This window comes from Gymnoscopelus microlampas, assembly GCF_963454915.1.
Source record: "Gymnoscopelus microlampas genome assembly, chromosome: 22".
Taxonomy (NCBI): domain Eukaryota; kingdom Metazoa; phylum Chordata; class Actinopteri; order Myctophiformes; family Myctophidae; genus Gymnoscopelus; species Gymnoscopelus microlampas.
Window position 1 is genome coordinate 27875030 of NC_139959.1, and position 14156 is coordinate 27889185.

Sequence of the window (14156 nt, forward strand, 5' to 3'; positions counted from 1 at the left end):
TGTGCTGTACTTGCAGTGTGCGTGTCTGTGTCTGTGTCTGTGTGTGTGTGTGTGTGTGTGTGTGTGTGTGAGCGTGCAAGTGGAGCTGTTAGAGCCAATTAAAGGCAGTAGTATAGGAGATGGCAGGCTAATGGATTCAGATTCCTGATGGCGTCTTTTATGGAGCTCTGCTATTCCATGCGGCTTAATTAATAAAGGCAATATTTGATGTGTGCAAGTTTGTGTGTGTGTGTGTGTGTGTGTGTGTGTGTGTGTGTGTGTGTGTGTGTGTGTGTGTGTGTGTGTGTGTGTGTGTGTGTGTGTGTGTGTGTGTGTGTGTGTGTGTGTCTGAGTACTGCATATATGTGAAAGATTGCAAGACGCTATTCTGATTCCATCCTGTGTGCGCACACACACACACACACACTATTTCAGAGGGGAAAAAATACAATAACACTGTTACATGCCTTTGTGTGTGTGTGTGTGTGTGTGTGTGTGTGTGCACAGTGCACGCACCCAAACGGAAAGATAAACGTTGCTTTATGTGTGTGCAACCCCTTTGGGCCTCGTGATAAATGTGCAGGCTGGCTATAGGCCATTGATCTCTGATATGGGCTGTTCCTGATCCCAGTCGGCTCATTTTCACTGGAACTGCCAGGCAATTTAGTAGCCTTCTATAAAAGTAGCCCTGAAAAATCACTGCGATGAGCGCCCGGGATAAACTCACAACACAGAACAGCTCAAACACAGTCGGGGCATTTACAGTAACGTAGTTCAGAGGCTGACGTCGATAATTTAACAACCCTGTTGATGTAGACTTGAAAACCACTGACAGAAAAACGGTGCAAAAAGGTACTTGTTATCGTTATCTGTGTTATTCTTTGATAACTGTGTTCTTATTCTTTGATCACCTTTCACTTTGTAATACTCTGGATAAGAACATCCACAGACGCCTTAATAGCCAGGGAACCACAGCTACGGTGCTGAACCACAGCAACACATTCAGGAGAGCAGAGGAGGCGATGAAAAGAGAGGAGAGGAAAGGACAGGAGAGGAGGGAAGTGGCCTCTGATAACTAGTTATTAACCAATTAAGACCGGGAAAGCATCTGTGTCATTTTAGATTTCTTTGGGCTATTCAAAAATAGCAGATAAACGAGCTTGTAGATCTGCTATTTCTTTGAAAAAAAATCATGGAAATGTGTGCAAATCTTTTATATGTGTACATTTGTAAGTCAAATCTTTGCTTCTGGGGGTCCCTGGAACAAAATATTTTCAGATGGGCGTCCGCGGCCAAATACATATCGTTTTGGGGGGTCCTTGACATGGAAAAGTTGAGCATCACTGATATTAAAGCAACATACGTTGCTACAAGACATTTGTAGAATCCCCAGAAGCAATAAGATTTGAGTTACAAATGTTATTTGCACAAAAAACGATACGATTTAAAAAAAAAAAACATATCTACAAGCTCATAGCGTGGTACATGAGCTTGTATATCTGCTATTTTTGAATAGCCAAAGAAATCTAAAACATTACACAGATGTGTTCCCGGTCTTAATGGGTTAAGGATGGAGAAGAGAGAGACAGTGAGTGGAGGCAGTGGTGTGTTCTAGTTTTTTTGGAGGGTAATACCATAATTATTCCCTCCCACACGCACGGCACACGCACATGCACCCGTACATGCGCGCGCGTGGTCACCAAATGAAATAACCGCTCTAACAGTGTTGTTCTTGCACTCTTGATGATGTACGTGCAGTTTGAATACTAATTACAGTAAGTGTGCCATCTATTGTTAAGTTAATGTGTGAATTACTGATAATGGCCGCTATGGCCAGTGGCCATTATCACCTCAAGACAATGGCCACACATAAGCCTTAAAGGGGTAGTTCAGCCAAATAAAAATCTTATTTTCTATCAATTACACACCCCATTTTTTTGTTTTTGTAGCATTCGTAAGCCAATAATTTGATGACCGGCAGAGTGGAGACTCTTTGAATCGCCATGAATTCAAGGCTTCATGGGGTGTGTAATTGATAGAAAATAAGTATTTTTTGGGTGAACTACCCCTTTAACCTCAGACGCCACATTATCACAAAAAGGCTATTTGAAGTCTAAATTCTTGCTGCCTCCGGCCCCTCCTCCGGTGTATCAGATACGCTTCCTTGGATGGTTATTGGACGGTATAAGTTTTTTTCCTAATTTTCTTGGACCGTATCCTAAGTATATAGCGTAACACGGTAGAACACACTGAGCGGAGGTGAAGATAGGGTGACATGAAACCAGGAACTACAGTTGTTCCGATACCAGAAAAATCGGAAAAAGCTGCCGATACTGCCTAAAATGCTAGTATCGGTATCAGCGAGTATGCCAGTCTATGCCATTCTGATACCACGTAATTTATCACATGATATTTCATTTACAGTCATATTTTGATTGCTTCAGTTGAACTGTTTTATACTCTTACTGTACTATTTACATAATATTACTAACTAACTAACTAACCAAATGGACCCTTACGGGTCCATTTGGTTCGCAATCGGAATCGGTATCGGGAAGGAACAAATTGTATCGATACATCTCTACCAGGAACATGTAAATAGAGAGAGGGAGAGACAGAGAATGTATGTGAACAGAGCCTGGGCGTTAAGAGAAGAAAGAGAGAACGGGAGAGAGATAATAGAAATGTATTGTTGTTCTTTAATGAGCAATGTGATAGATAGGGTGCAGGGGCCCGTTACTGGGTCTGCCTGCACCCGCTTGTGTCTCGCTATGGCTGCAGGCCTTTACCAGGATATGCCCCTGCCTTCTCCAAAGTCCACATAATGAGAAGGGATGGGATACACGCAGACTAAAAAGGAACAATCCACACATCTATAGAAACTCACACACGCAAGCAAATGTGTAAGGAAGGGCAAGCACCTGTATTTACTCATTCTAATTGCGCTAGCGTGAGTATGTGCACAGTGCGCACACACACACGTTTGGCTGACATGCTTGCACTTTAGTGACGCATGGATCATTTCTGATGCCACTGGAACCCGATAGTGACAGGCTATAATGAACCTATAGGAGAACATACACACACACACACACACACACACACACACACACACACACACACACACACACACACACACACACACACACACACACACACACACACACACACACACACACACACACACACACACACACACACACACACACACACACACACATATATGTATATATATACACATATGTATATATACACATATGTATATATACATATATGTGTGTATATATATATATATATATATATGCAGATTGATGGAAATCACAAGAATCGTTTTTTTGTTGTACTAACCATGCAGCTGCAGTGTGTATTCCGTGGTGCATAATAGAATGAAAATGAATGTGTCTGATCTACACCTGAAATGTACAAAGACATAGGTTGTAGAACTCTGAATTATTGCACAATTGAAACAGCAGAAGAAATGGAAAAGGTGTCTGCCTGCATAGCCTATGGCTGAACAAAATGTTATTGCTTGCATAGAGCAAAGCTTGGAGTGTTGACAGGCATGCACACACCTGTGATTAAAGGAAACATTTAAATGTGCTCATTTGATGCTAATTGAGGCTAAATGGAGCATCTAAGTAGCATTCAGAAGCAGTGATGATGTGCCCGTCCATAATGAGCCAGCTGGATAGACAATTGTTGCACCGAAATTGATAACCAAGCAAATCTTGTGACTGTAGGGGCCCATTTTGCATGTCTTACTTTAAGTACCAGTTCTTAAGTTAGGCCTGGTACTTAAGACGCGCGAAATAGGGCCCTAGGTGTGTACGTTTGGAAGTTTCGTTAGTTCAGGTGCATACAGGGCTACTGCATAAACTCTGACGTAAGGCAATACCCTGCAATTAAAACATTTCAATATGTAATATTGTAATTTGTATGCAGAGTCTCTAATTTGTGTTATGTTTCATGTCAGTTTTGGTACAAGCTTTATAATTACCTTGCCAATGTACAATAATGGTAGACTTCACTTGGTTAAGTATGGTTCTTCTTAAGTCTCCTATTTACTTTGTGTGGGCAATTGCCTGAGAGCAGTGTGAACGAAAAGTAGCTAATAAAACAAGGCAGCTTTAATTCCAGAATGTGAATTTATTTTTTCATCTGTTCATCCCCTCATGATTTTATCCTGACCTGGGCTACTTACGTTTGGCATGTGTACACATGACAGGACAAAGCTGAAATTAGGACTTTTGCTGCTTCTTATTTTTTTTTATAAATAAATAACATAAATTTGCCAATGAGCTCCAACACACATCTTCACCCGATCTCCGCAGGCCCCCTATGTGTGTCTGCATCTGTTAGCCATTAATGCATGACAGCAACTATGTGTAACCTCGCCATGCAATCAGCAGAATAAAGGCAACAGCATCTACCCAAGCAGAAATGGCTGGGAGAGAGAAAATGATGACATATGCGAGTAGAAAGACTTAAAGCTGCAGGCAGGGTTCATAAAAGCTTGGAGAAAGCTTACCGAGACGGACACTTGGCTAATGTAGCTGGCCATGTTGTGCAGTGGCATGCGTTGTTAGTTGACCACTTCATCTAACCCATTCAGACCTGAGGCAGATTTTACAAAATGTCTTCTAACAGTTTTCTGAAAAACGTATGTCGCTATATCAGTGGTGTTCAAACCTTTTTCATGTCAAGGCCCCCCAAAATTGCCAGGGAGAGTTAAAAATGCTATATTTTCAAAAATAACAGATCTACAAGCTCATAGCGCGGCACGAAGTGACGCGGTACACAAAAAAAAAATGGAAGTACAATCATGCACTAATTGCACAATAGCTTACATTGACACTTTTGTATCCTGTCCTTCCTAAATAAAAAAATATATAAAAAAACAAAGGAAAGGTATTGCAGGGCAATCCATAGTCCCTAACCCGATGTAGCAGTGATTGTGATTGGGTTTGACTTTTTGGGGGCACACACAGGGGACTTACTTTTGGTCCCAAGTTTGATAATTTAATACCTTCTTGTGCAGGAGATATGCTGGCGGACAAGATCGCTGACATCTGGGTTGAGAGAGTGCAAACCTATCAGCCCAAGCAGAGCCTTTGGCCGGCAGTGGGACTAACAACAAGCCACGGCTGGACTGAGAAAAGGACAATTTTGTAATTTTTCAAAGACAATGGTCTTGATATGGAGCATCTGTGCATGCGTCTAACACAGGGATCTTCAACACGGGGTCCAGGACCCCTAGGGGGTCCTCAAGAGTTACTACAGGGGGGCCGCCAAATCTTTGTGTGATAGGAACTTTCTTCTCTTTCTTTTTTTTACATTAACCACATAGCTACCCTATTCTGAGTGGAACATTAGCCAAAAATGGCAGATCTACAAGCACACAACACCTAGCACTGTTGTGTGCTTGTAGATCTGCTATTTTCGGCAGGGAGGTTTGGTGTAGCGGGAAAAAGAGCAAACCAAGTAAAGCCAACGGTCAAGTTTACAAAGTTACTGAGACTTTAAGTAGTAAAATGTCTGAAAATACACGTGAGCATCAATCCAACTTAATAATAGAAAAGATAATGTGTAAATAAACAAACAAAAATACAGTAATTAACACAACACTGATGATAGTGCCACATGATAGTATAAAACAATTTTTTAATACAATTTGCAGTGGGGGTCCCTCAGCGAGGGGGTCCTTGGGCTGAGAAATGTTGAAGACCACTGGTCTAACGGATGAAGCACCTTTGTTGCACCGCCAATGACACAGCATTGTGCATCAGACGGCGTTGTGCGCAAAACTAGGTGGAAAGCTGAGAATGAACAATGATGTGTGATAGTTATAATTAATTTCATCAAGCTTCCAGCATGGTTTATTCTGAGAGGTCTGCTGAGCATCACAATCTGCTTTTGCAAAATGAGGTCACAACTTTCCGCAGCAAACGGCAAACATCTGCTGTCATTCCAACACGCAAATGACCTAAAATTTGGGATTACAGCGCTGAGACAACACCGTCGTTGATTTTCAGACGTGCACATTCCCAGTCAAAACTGGGTAATTTCATGACTGACTTGAGCACAGGCAATTTTTGTGCTCGGCATGCTTGGATCAACATACACATGCGAATCAAGCTTTTCACACATGAACACAATAAAAAGCAACTCTCCATGATGCTTTTTTATTTTAGCTAGGTTTCGCGGCTGCCCCCCCCCCAAACCTTTTTTTTATTGGAGATCTGCACGCTGCTTTGCACCCGTTTGTGGAATAAAGCTATTTTGGTTGTCAGAAGTTTTAACACGTAGCCTCTCTAGCTCGCATTGCTCCTGATGCACTTCATATTTATATTTCAGGGTTGTTCCCGGTACATTAAGACCCTCGTTACCTCATATTTATAGCCCATTTCATTATAGTTCAAACCGTCATCAAATGGTACAGTGAGACCCTCATTACTTCATATTTATATCACAGGATGGTTCAAACAGTGAAACGCTGTAGATAGCGTGCTGCGTTGCAGTTTTCTTTCCTCTCATTAGTTATTCATTCGTTAATTTTGGATTGGTTCAGGCTATGTCACTACGCCATGGCCGATGCTCCATATCAGGACTGTTTCTTGCGCTATAACATATCGCCCGCTCGCTGGCAGTCAGGATTTTTTAAATATTCCATACCAATTGGCTTCCAAAGTTTGTGAAAGGAGCCTATTTACAAAAGAAATGCCTAAAACTATGAACACATCATCCGATCCACCCCAAATGTTGAATTACATATTGAGGGGCCTCTACATAACGCAAAGCCAAAGCAATTATTTTTAACAGACATGAGTAGGTATTGTCAAGTAAAGACGTTTACATTGAGTACAGACCGTAATTACTTAAACTACCGCTTTAAAACATCAGGGCTTTAATGCAAATTCCAAACTTGATGGTGGCAGTTAACTCATTCACTGCCTGAATTATTTCTGGCCGCGTTTGCCCACTGCCAAGATTTTTCATTGAAAAAAAAAAGTACTCAGGAGCCGAGATACAGAATTTTTAAGTTTAAAGTTAACAAGGAAGTGGATGGGAGTCTAGATCTTCGAAAAATCATATCTCCTTGGTCTTTGGGTAGGGTTTTTTTTTTTTTTTTCAAAAAGTCGTTTTAGTCGTTCTAGGCAGGCATGGCTTATGGGACAGAAGTCGTTTTAGTCGTTCTAGGCAGGGAATGAGTTAATAGTAATTATTAGTAGTAATAATTAATCATTATTTCTATTAATGCTGCTGAATTGATTTTCAAAAACCCAAATCGGTCCCATCCCTACAGTAGTAAGTACTCTCTGCCCTCGCTTCTTCCTGCTTTGTGGACGATAGCGCCTTGCAAAGTGCTGAGTCGGATGAGACACGCAGACATGCATAAACATATGCACAGCCGCACACACACACTTCCTAAATGGGAAGCTAATTGGTTGCTAATGATACGGCTACTTGTGGCTGTGCTGGGCTTAATAGTTTCAGATTGTTCTCTACCCTACTGCTCTCAGTCCAAGCATGTTGAGCAATGGTGTACATTACAAAGTACTCAACCTCGGAACTTGAGTTAGTATAGATACTCCTGTTCAAATAAGTCAGCTACATGTGAGTTGCTCAGTCAAATTTGTACTTGAGTTAGAAAGTAATGGTGTACTTGCTTCTGAAAATAAAAGCACTCTGCCATTTAAAATACTTATACTTAAGTATTCAAAAGTAGAAAGTTGATTGGTTATTTCCACTGTATTACCATACAATAATTAAATATGCCATATTTTGGCCATAGTAACATCTATTGCATTTAATCGTGTTATAGAATTAGGCATTATATATGTAGATTATTACTTTTTATGTACTTTGAAACAGAGGCCTCTGGCTCCGGGTGACAGAGGTCAAGGCCTCTGGGCCTTGCAACAGAGACTCGGCTCGAGTCATGGGACTGGCTCTTAAAGGTCAGGGAGCAGGTCTTCTGTGCGGTCAGCACTATCTCCGGCAGTATGATTGCTGCATCTCGGAGGTGTTGCTGGGCAAACAGAAACCTAAACCCACAGGTTGCTTCACACCTGGCAATCAGTGTATGCGACTGGGCAAAGCAGGTATTCTTACTGGTCAGTTGATGTGTTATAAATAGCTCTGTATAAGCGCTAAGGTGAAAGGGCGAACTTCTCATCTGTCTCCAATGTTGGGAAATAAATGATACTGTGACCTTTCAGTTTGCTATAAAAGAAAGTCCCAGCGACCAGTGGGACTTTATGCATTTAGCTAAAGAACATGTTCTTCAGTTCGCTATAACCATGCTTGATACCGTGTGATATCGTCTTCAATAAACAACCAGATCTCCTCTCTCCAAAGTCGTTGCCTGTGCATTCTTGCACTCACCAAGAATAATCAACAATCGCAATGAAGTGAATGACAATTAATTGTCAAGTAAACTGTCATCATCGTGACAGTCCTAGGAGGGTTGGTTTACAATCATATGTCACGCCACCATGGCAACCAGGCGGACTTGTTCCAAGTCTCGCGAAGTGAAAGTTAAAGAGAGTACAGAAATGTCTCAGACTCAGACCATAGCTTAGAACAAGGGTTCCCAAACTTTTCAGGCTGTGACCCCCCAAAATAATCATATTTGCACAATGCACTGCGAGGTGTTGTGAGCTTGCAGATTGGCTAGTTTCACAATGTTTGCCTCTTTCTTGCTTAGGGTCTTAAAGGTCTTAGAAAGTCATACATTTTTTACTTTAGAAATGTGCAGATATCCAGTATACACTTACAGTATACTGTATGTTGGTTTGTTGTTTACCGTTGAGTGAGAAGACAATGCTGCACATTAAGTTAATCATCTGCCCCCCCCCCCCAAATAATCTGGGCCCCCCTGTTTGGGAACCACTGGCTTAGAGGTGGAACATTTGTCTCCCCCAACTTCTCTCATAAATGGATCCGTTCTCACCTGACAACAGACTAGAGTAAACTCCTCAAAGATCCACCCACGACAAGAGAGAAGCTGAAATGGAGGATAAACAAATTGCAAGAGGGAGGTGGGGTGTGTGTGTGGGGGGGCCGGGGGGTGGCACAGAGAGAGCGGATAGGATGAATAAAAGATTTGTCAGTGTTGGAGGAGAGGCAGTGAGCGAGATCGGCGTATGTTAATGCGTTATGAGCGCGTCGTGGCCACTCACGCCTGTCAGTCCATTAGGAAGCACAACTCTGCTCTCTCTCAGCGTAACAAGCTGTCCCATAATATATGAATGACAGGTAAACTCTCTCTCACACTCACAAACACACGCACATGGTGCCTTTACATGCAGGAAAAAACAACAACAACAGAAAGGCATACTTGACTAATGGCAATAGGAGAGGCACCAATCGCCTATTTGTAGCTGGTTTTCCCACGAAAAAAATAAACCTTCACAGGCTTGCTAACTTTGTGGAAAAAGGTTATGAAAGAGAGAGGCAGAGATGCAGAGAGAGAAACGGAGAAGTGAGCTAGAAAGGGAGACAGAGATAGAAACAAAGTCGAAAGTCAAACAATAGGCATCTATAGAGAGATTCAACCCTGCTCTGATAAGCAGGGTTAGAATGAGTATTTCCACAATCAAATTACTTTACTCCAAGATAGACCTGTCACAATTATTACATAATCGCCTAATCGCGATTATTTGAGATAATCACAATTATTTTTGCATGATCGTCATAATCGTTTCCATGTTGAAAAATGTTCATACATTTTCAAACATTTAAAAAAATAGTGGAAATAGCAGATCTACAGTACAAGCTTTGTATATTAAGGTTATTTGCCCTGTGCAACTTCAAATACAAAACATTTTTTTATTCATGTGTTCCAGTGTTCAACGACAGAAACACAATTGAATCGTTAATCGCAATTATTTGTGTGGCAATTAATAGTCATGTAAAATTTCATAATCGTGACAGCCCTAAAGAGTCAGTCTGCCTGTCTGTCTGCAAAGCCACTGAAGAGTAGAGAGAACAAATCTCTAGCAAGGAAACACTGCTCCCGATCTCATTTCATGTAACGCTGGGTCAGGAGTGTGCACTGGTGAACAGACCACACACACACACACACAGCTGACAGCACCAACCATATGCCTATTGTGACAACGCGACTAGACAAATGACATCCGAATACCAAGAATCACTGAATGGCTCAGAGATATTCATACCGTTATCACTTATAGACACAAAGTCACTGCCACGGTTTTTGACGCTTTTACACAGCTGCCCAACACAGTGTTTCTCAAACAGTGGGTCTGGGCTCTGGGCCCAAAAAGTGGTTTTCGGGATGCTCCATAAATAACATTTGTTATACACGTTGTAAAAGAATACTGTGTCATTTATATTGGTTGACTTCAAAGTGAAGCCAGTTGACAACTAGCAGTGTAACTAAAAAATACAAGGAAACATTGTAATAACATAATGTTACAACGTGACTTATTTGTAAATAAGTCATGTTGTAACATCAAAAGTCAATAATAGTGGAAAGTATCTTATCTGGAGACAAAAACAGCTGTTCTTCCTCTTCACTGAAACAGAGCACTTATGTATCTATGTCTATTCGAGACAATGACCATTTTTGCTATGAAACTAGACTATGTACCCTTACTGACCAAAAGCATCTTAGATTATGGCCCGTAAAGAGCACTTACATTGACTCAATACGGCAAGTCAGATGATGCTGAGACATGAGGGTGCATTGCTCTATATGACCCTACAGCACTGTGTTTGCATCTAGAGTTTGATACCCAAAAACACAAAGGAGGGGATGAAAACTTTCCAATGAGGTGAAGGACAACTTGTCAGGTGTGAGAGAGAAGGTGTAAAACCACAAAGGAGGATCTCTCTGGGATTAACATGTTAACACCTGCCTGATGGAAGACAGCTAACGCACGTGCACGTGCACACGCACGCGCACACGTTTCTCCAAATTAACTGCATTTTGCGTGCATGAAACTTTAAAGTCACAACTGAAACATCTTAATCTCCAAAGCATCTGTTCTTTTTTGTCTGTAAACTCATGTTCCTTCTACGGTGCATTTCATTTCCTGTGTCCCTCAAACTATAGAGCTATCCATGTTCACATTTTCCGGAGCAGAGCACCATTTTCCCCTTTAACAACTAAAGCCCCAGCATCCGTATTGTGGGGAAAGCTTTCGCAGAAAATAGCAAATCGACAAGCTCACAATGCGCTGCAGCGCAATGCATTTAGAGAATTTGACTCTTATCATGGCTGCTACTTGGATACTTCTGGGTCATTTTAAGAAACTCGAATTTGGAGACTGCCATGAATATAATAATACAATTAATATTGACAAATCTTTGAATATACATATTTTTTAAAGCGAACACTTAACTAAAATCTTTGCTTTTGGGGGTCCCTGGAGCAAAATATTTTGAGATGGGGTCAGCGACCAAATACATATCAATTTTGGGGGTCCTTGACGTGAAAAAGTTTGAGCACCACTGATATAGAAACACAGAAAACTGTTAGGATTTAGAAGACATTTTTAGAAGTTGCCTCAGGTCTTAATGGGTTAATGCCTAAATTGTTGATTGCTAATTGTTGCTAAAGTGTGTGTGTGTGTGTGTGTGTGTGTGTGTGTGTGTGTGTGTGTGTGTGTGTGTGTGTGTGTGTGGTTGTCCAGGTCTGTAGGCCAGTGGGCCTGTGTGGACGGTGATTCATCATAACAGTGTGTCCGCTATTGGCAGGCAGTGATCAGCATCAAAGCAAACAGCCAGCGTATTGAGCTGCTGGCAGAGCGCTCCATCATCCCAGCTAGACAGCTGCTGAGGAGGCACAAAGGTGACGGCTAGATCGTTTGAGCGACCCTGTCAATTTTCGAAATTAAACCATTGAGACCTGAGGCCTATTCTACAAACGCCTTCTACAATCAGTCGTTCGCACACTTTCAAGATTTTTCAAAAATGTTCAGCAGATGCACAAGCTCGCAGCGCGGCACGAAGTGACATGCTGTGAGCTTGTATATCTGCTATTTTTGAATAGCCAACGAAAAATCTAAAATGACACGATGCTTTCCCGGTTTTAATGGGTTAAAAAAAAAAGACTGCGAATTGGTTCCCCTCAACATTCAATGGATAATAGCAAGTGATGACTTTGCCAAAGGGAAATTAGCCAGCCCTCCTCACGAAGAAAGAACAACCAAACTGCTGGTTGGAAACGGTTGGAAGAATATATTGGAAAACACATAAGCGTTATGATAAACAATTTAACAAATGATACAGAAACACCCTGTAGAGATAACCTAATGTCAGAAAACGTGTCCCCAAGCAATTGCGGAAATAAATAAATAAAGGCTGTGGCAGCATTAACCCATTAAGACCTGAGGCAGATTCTATAAATGCCTTCTAAAGCAGTGTTTTTTTGGTTTGGGATAACTAAAAATGGGGAAATATTCCAGCAGGGTTCAGCACCAAACACACAAGGCAGGAACACCCCCCTACATTTCTTTGCAGCAAGACAAAAGAGAATAATTTCAAGACAAGACTAATTTGCACACACAGACATAGATCAGACATACACACACACACAAATTGTCAAGACATCCTCAGAGTTACACTCATACAGTACACAAAACCCCCAAAAAATATTGATAAGACATGCATTGCTCACAGCCACAGTCATGCACGCACACTCACATATATACACACGGATCAGTTCCAGAGCGTGCCCCCGCAGCTCTCTAGCAGTTTTAAAGCATTCAAACAGGCGGATTTACAGCATCTCTTTCTGCTGGGAACAGACAGCTAGAGAAATAAAAAATGGATACCACTTTCTACAGCCCTGCAACGCTCCTTCACTCACACACACACACACACACACACACACACACACACACACACACACACACACACACACACACACACACACACACACACACACACACACACACACACACACACACACACACACACACACACACACACACACACACACACCTCTACTGTTTCATAGTATCATGTTCCAATCTTGATTCTTCACTAGAGGAAATATATTCTGCTTTTTGGTGACAGAGTACAGTGGAAAGTTACAGTAAGGAGATGACCAATATGGGGAAAGACATGACACCTGCCTCATGCTCAACTTGAACCTGGTGATATATGTAGTCAGCATGTCAAAGAGTCTCCTACAGAACAGCCACCCCGTCAGCAAAATATTGTCTCAGGAATGCGTCAAAAACTAAAGAATGTCCATGAATTCAAGGCTCCATGGTGTGTGTAATTGATGGAAAATAAGTCTATTTTTTGGGTGAATTACTCACTTAACTCATTGAGTGCTATTCCTGTGTTTCACGTGTTTTACCGCTATGGTGCAACGTGCCAATCACATGTTTCACGTGTTTTTGAGGGTTTTTTATTTAATTTCAGAACCCAAGATATCATTATCTGAAGATTTGCAGCTCCATCCACTCCTTGTTTAACTTATAACTGAAAAAGGCTGTATCTCACTTCCTAAGCACTTTTTTTTTACTTTGGAAAAATCTCTGGCACTGGGACAACATAGCCAGAAATAATTCTGGCACTCAGTGAGTTAAGCAGCAGGAAGCAAATTTCTTATAAAACCTTAAGTCAGTCGTTATAAGGTGTATTGCTCACCATTGTTCATCAACCTTGACAAAGACACAGGGAGAGCCGGAATTGGTTGTGTTTGAGAGAGGGGCAGGGGTAATGACACATGGCGTGTGAGTATTCACACTCCCAGGAGAACACAGAGAGAAATGTACAAGGAGATAATTGGCGAAAACTCTTCTAGAGAAACACGCAATATGAAAGGAGCAGTGATGGCAATGATTAGATAAACATAAAAGATACACATCATACCTTGACCTTTGCATGATTGACTTTGCTGCAATTGCAACCCAACAAGCTGTCTGAGTGCATGCAGCCTTATCTTAAACATTGAACCTATTCCCACTGGTTCGAAACAGTGAACCGTCGCATCTCTAATATATCGTTGGTGTCAGGTGGAAAGCTCATATGTCAGAATTCAAATTCAAAAATAGACGATCTAGAAGCTCAAAAGAGGTTTCTGGACGACAGCAATGATATGTTTGGTACAATCCCAAAAGTCTCTCCAGACAAGTTTCGGGTGAACGTGTTTTGGTGCTCAACAGTAAAAGGACAGTAACTTAGTAGCAAAA

The 14156-nt window shown here is 41.5% G+C and overlaps 1 protein-coding gene across 2 annotated transcripts in view; it reads right to left on the reverse strand.

The window, feature by feature from the left end:
- rsu1 (Ras suppressor protein 1) overlaps positions 1–14156 on the reverse strand; it is a 52504-nt gene that overhangs the window by 11959 nt on the left and 26389 nt on the right. The window lies entirely within an intron of this gene.